Source organism: Triticum aestivum, chromosome 2B (genome assembly GCF_018294505.1).
Source record: "Triticum aestivum cultivar Chinese Spring chromosome 2B, IWGSC CS RefSeq v2.1, whole genome shotgun sequence".
Classification (NCBI taxonomy): Eukaryota; Viridiplantae; Streptophyta; class Magnoliopsida; order Poales; family Poaceae; genus Triticum; species Triticum aestivum.
In genome coordinates, this window is record NC_057798.1 from 539465285 (window position 1) to 539471252 (window position 5968).

Consider the following 5968-nt stretch of genomic DNA (forward strand, 5'->3'; position numbering starts at 1 on the left):
TGACGGAGAAACTGCGTCTGACTGCGGTTGAGGCGTAACCGGTGATTCTGGACGATGAAGATGAGGTCGATCTGGTGGCCCCGGATTGTGCCCTGGTGGGGAAGGTGTTGTCCCCCAATCTTCTTCATATCCAGACGATCTCATCGGCAATGCGGCTGGCGTGGGGTAACCCTAGAGGTTTGTTGTTCCACCCCTCGGGGGACAATGTCTTTGTGGCTGAATTTGGTTCCCAGGCCGATCGTGCCCGGGTGATCGAGGGCTCGCCATGGAAGGTGGGCAAGCATGCAGTGTTGCTAAAGGTTTTTGATCTGAATACTTTGCCGTCTCAAGTTCAATTTGACCACTTGGCGCTTTGGGCTCATATTATGCATGTTCCTCTGAGGCTTATGAAGGCCAAACTAGGAATGGAATTTGCCAAGCCGATTGGGAGGATTCACAAGGTGGATTCGGATGCGGATGGTCGCTGCTGGGGGAGTTTCATGAGGGTGAGGGCTGAAATTGCAGTCCAGGAACCAGTGGTTCGTTATGTTACGGTGACCTCTCTCAAGCTGAAAAGGACGGAGACTTTCTCTGTTGTGTACGAGAGACTGCCTTTTTATTGCTTATCTTGTGGCCTCCTTGGTCACTCCTTGGTTCTGTGCCCAAATCCAGCGACAAGGGACGGGAATGGTGACCTACCATATGCGGCGGAGAAGCTTTGTGTTGCTAATGATCATTTGAAAAGATCTGGAGGCTCTAGGTCCAACTCGGCCCCTTCTTCGGCTGCGGGTATTGGCTCGTCTAGGAATGTTCGATCGGGTGACCCTGGTCAGGATAGGGCTGCTGCTCAAGGGGGTCCGGGTGCCTCTGAAGGTGAGGTTTCCTCTCCCAACAGACGTGGTGGCTCTACTCATGGTCGGGGGAGGTCCAACCGTGGCAGAGGAAGAGATCGCACCGGTGATTCGGGGCGTGAGCTTTTATCCTTCAACTCAGAATAGCAAGTCCAACACAGCGGGACGGAAAAGGAAGTTAGCCAAAGCCCATGCCTCCTCTCCGCTTCAAGGCCAGGGGGATGATAATGCCTTAGCCCTTGTTGTTGTGCCAGGAGAGCCTGTGGGTACTGCAGATGATGTACATAATTCTGATATGGATTCCAATAAGAAGCAATATGTTTCAAACAACCAATCAGCGGATCCGGCGCAGCCCCGCTAGACGCAGTGACTATCTTATGTTGGAGCTGTCGAGGTTTGGGGTTGGACTCGACAGTTGGCGAGCTTCGCTGGCTTGTGAAGCTACACCGACCCTCCCTCCTCTTTCTGTCTGAAACGAAGATGAGGGACACCCGTGTGAAGAATTTTATGTGGTCTCTAGGGTTTTCTGGTTGCTATGTTGTTAGTTTTGTGGGACTCAGCGGTGGCCTTGCTTTGTTCTGGAAGGCCTCGACAAAGGTTACTGTGAAGGCTGCCAATAAGCGTTTCATTGATGTTCATGTGAAGATTGATGAGGGGGTGGCCTGGCGTGCCACCTTTGTGTATGGGGAGCCAAGGAGAGAAGATATGTATCTGTTTTGGGAGCTCCTCAAACGATTACATCCATTGTGGGATGGACCGTGGTTATGTTGTGGAGACTTCAACGAGGTCTTGGCTAAGGACGAACATTGTGGCCCTTGAGATCGGTCTGAATCTCAAATCATAGCTTTCCGGGATTGCTTGATGGATTGTTGCTTGACTGATCTGGGCTTCTCTGGACCGAAGTTAACTTGGAGCAATAAACAAGACCCGAATTGTCATGTTAAGTGTCGCCTGGATAGAGCTATGGCGAATGGAGCTTTTTCTAGTCTGTTTGATGGATGCGGGGTGGAGAATCTTATTGCAACTTCTTTGGATCACTACCCCATGCTGGTCCTGCTAGGTGGCAGTACCCAACAACCTCGTCCGGCTCCGGTCCAGCAGGGCTTCCTCTTTGAAGAGATGTGGCTTTGGGCTGATGATTACAAAGAAACTCTTGAGCAAGCGTGGGATGAGGGGAGGGATGGCTATCCTTCTCTCCGGCCAACTTGGGCCAATCGCAAGCATGTGGCTGGCTCTTTGCGCTCCTGGAGCAAGGAGGCCTTCGTTTTATCCGGAAGCGGATTGGGCGTCTGGAGCGCCGTATTGCTACCATTAGGGCTTCACAGCCCTCTCCTTCCTTGATGGAGGAGGAATGCTCGATTGAGGGTCAACTCTGTGAGCTATTCGAGAGGGAAAAATAATGGAGCGGCAGCGTTCCCGCGTTGATTGGTTGAAGGCTGGGGGACCGCAACACAGACTTCTTCTATGCTAGAGCTTCGGCGTGCAGACGTACAAATCAGATCCACTCTCTTGTGCGCGAAGACGGTTCCAGCTGCAACTCTCAGGCGGGAATCAAAGGTGTGGTCCAAGGGTTCTATGACAAGTTATTTTCTCTGAACCTTGCAGCGCAGCTGTCACGCCCAAGATGCGACCCTATCCTAAAGGAACTGGAAGGTCCCACCAAGGATAGAAGCGCATCTTGAAGACGCTTTTGCAAGGTGGATATCATTACATCAACATTACATAATAGATGGAGATACATACAAAAGGCAAACAATGCCACACAAGTACAACATCACAATACATAAGAGCATCATCTGACTATGAATGAAACACAAACAGAAACTCAAACGACATCCACCTGCCAGCCCAGGCTGCCGACCTGGAACCTATCCCCTGATCGAAGAAGAAGCAGAAGACAAAACTCCAAAACAAGCAAGCATCGCTCTCGCGTCAAGATCATCATATAACCTGTACCTGCAACTGTTGTTGTAGTAATCTGTGAGCCACGAGGACTCAGCAATCCCATTACCATGGGTATCAAGACTAGCAAAGCTTAAAGGGTAAGGAAGGGGTAAAGTGGTGAGGCTGCAGCAACGACTAAGCATGATATGGCGGCTAACATACGCAAATAAGAGCGAGAAGAGAAGCAAAGGAATGGTCGTGAAGCTAGCAATGATCAAGAGGTGATCCTGAACTCCTACTTACGTCAAACATAACCCAAAACCGTGTTCACTTCCCGGACTCCGCCGAAAAGAGACCATCATGGCTACACACACGGTTGATGCGTTTTAATTCGGATCTGGTGTCAAGTTATGTACAACCGGACATTAACAAATTCCCATCCGCCGCATAACCGCGGACACGGCTTTCGAACGTTTATACCCTGCAGGGGTGCCCGAACTTAGCCCATGATAAGCTCTCACAGTCAACGAAGGATATTCCTTCTCCCGGGAAGACCCGATCAGTCTCAAAATCCCGGTTACAAGACATTTCGACAATGGTAAAACAAGACCAGCAAAGCCGCCCGAATGTGCCGACAAATCCTGATAGGAGCTGCACATATCTCGTTCTCAGGGCACACCGGATGAGCAGTCCGTACAACTAAAACCAGACCTCAAGTTTCCCTGAGGGGGCGCTGCAAAGGGCTCTGGTTCGGACCAGCACTTAGAGAAGCACTGGCCCGGGGGGGCTAAAATAAAGATGACCCTCGGGCTCCGGAAACCCAAAGGAAAAAGGGCTAGGTGAGGCAAATGGTAAAACCAAGGTTGGGCCTTGCTGGAGGAGTTTTATTCAAAACGAATTGTCAAGGGGGTCCCATAAATCACCCAACCGCGTAAGGAACGCAAAATCCGGGAACATAACACCGGTATGACGTAAACTAGGGCGGCAAGAGTGGAACAAAACACCAGGCATAAGGCCGAGTCTTCCACCCTTTACCAAGTATATAGATGCATTAATAATATAAGAGATATTGTGATATCCCAACATAATCCTGTCCATCACGGGGCAATCTTCAACTTCACCTGCAACTAACAACGCTATAAGAGGGGCTGATAAAAGCGGTAACATAGCCAAACAACGGTTTGCTAGGAAGGGTGAAAAAGGTTAGAGGCTGACATGGCAATTTGGGAGGCTTGAAGAGCAAGTGATAGGTAGCGCAGCAAGCGATAGAACGAAGCAACTAGCATAGCAATGATAGTAGTGAGATCCAGGGTAGCAGTCATCTTGCCTGAAATCCCGCTAGGAAGAAGAACGAGTCCATGAAGAAGATGAAGCCACGAAGATGAACCAAGCGTAGACGAACGAATCCTCATGATCGCAACAAAACGGGAACTATCGAGAAGAAGCACACAACATGGTAAACACACCTCACATAGACAAGACATGATGCACAACAAGCATGATGCAAGAGAAGACTACATGAAGCTACTCATGGCAAGAGATGATGCAAACAAGAGCAACACATCAAGGCAAGTTTAAATGAGGCCGGGAACAACATATAAAAATTCCGGTAAGTCCTCATATGCAAATTTCGAAATTGGTCCAGATCTGAATAAACCTTATGTTCAAGTTGTTAAACAGCAAGTTAATATGCACCAAGATGATCTACACGAGATTCTAGTCAAGTTACATATAAAGTTCATTTAGTTCGGAGCTACGCCCTAGAAGATATGAGCAAAACAAGTTAAACATGGCATTGATGCAAAATGCATACAAACATCAAGCAAAGACTCTCAAAACATGGATGCAACATGATAATATGAAGCTACATGCAATTTTAAGCAAGTTTCATATAGAGCACACTCAAAACGGAGCAACGGTTCAACACATACACCCTATACAAGTTATAGCAACAATCTGTCCAAAACAGCAACTAGGCATCTAGAAAGCATCAAAACAATATGATACAGCAACTCAACATGATAACAAAAGGCATGGGAATGATGTACAGGTAAAGCATAACAAAACATGAACACTGTGCTATCTCCAGAAATCACTAGAACATGCTCAAAAAGACATGGCAAGATTGCAAATAATAACAGTTTACAGGCTTAGCAGAAATAACATCAGGTTGCAATGTTCAGAGCTATCAAACAACATGCTACGGGAACTTATCATGGCAAACAAAGGCATGGCATGAATCTACTAATTGCATAGAACAAAAGTCCTTTACTGACCATGAGCCAAAAGGGCACAGAAAATATGATGGCACCCATGTAAACATGGCAAATGATATGACAGATTCAAACATGGCAGGAACAACGATAAGTAGGCATGTTGGTGAGCTTGTACCACTCACCACAGAGCATTACATGGCATGAAAAGGCAACCAATAGTAAGAAGACATGTTTATGAAGCTAATGGCAAGAGCAAGTTCATAGGGTGCATGGATCACTAGCAAAACACATGGAAAAACTGAACTTAAAGTTAACAGACTGACAGCAATATTATTTAGCAACTTTGGAGCAAGAATACAACAAGCTATAGCAGGCTATAAATGAAACCAGGGGCAATTATGGATAGATCATGACATGTATAACAAAACATCCTTAGTGAACATCTCCATATTATGCATAGAATGACTTGTAGAAGCAGGTTTACATAGCATCACCAAATAACAGATTCAGCCTAGCAAAATAGCAACAACAAGTACCATACTTCACAAGCTTGATGCACTCACTACAAGACTCACAAAAATACATGGATTGCACCCCTGTAAAGATTGCATGACATAGCTCAAAACTCATGTAGGACTCGTGCTCATAAGATGCACACACAAAATGCAACAAAAATGACAAATCAGCAAGTTCCGTTAACAGACAGCAGTTAACATCACATAGCATTCTTGCAACAATGATTCAGGCATCAAGATAAACTCAAACAAGCATGGCACAATGTAACAAAATGAATAGCATCTCATGATGAACATTTTGATATATCACACGCACGAAACGGAGCTACATGCACAGAGTTATGATGCAATGAACATGGGCACAAAATGTTGAAAACTTAGGGACTTGGAAGAATTTCGGGGTCAACCTCGAGCTGGATCTGGATCTCGGGGCTCGTCGCACGGACTTCGAGGCGGCCGGAGCTTCGCCGGAGACGGGGCCGGAGAGGAGGGAGATGGCGGTCGGCGAGGGCGGGGCTACCGG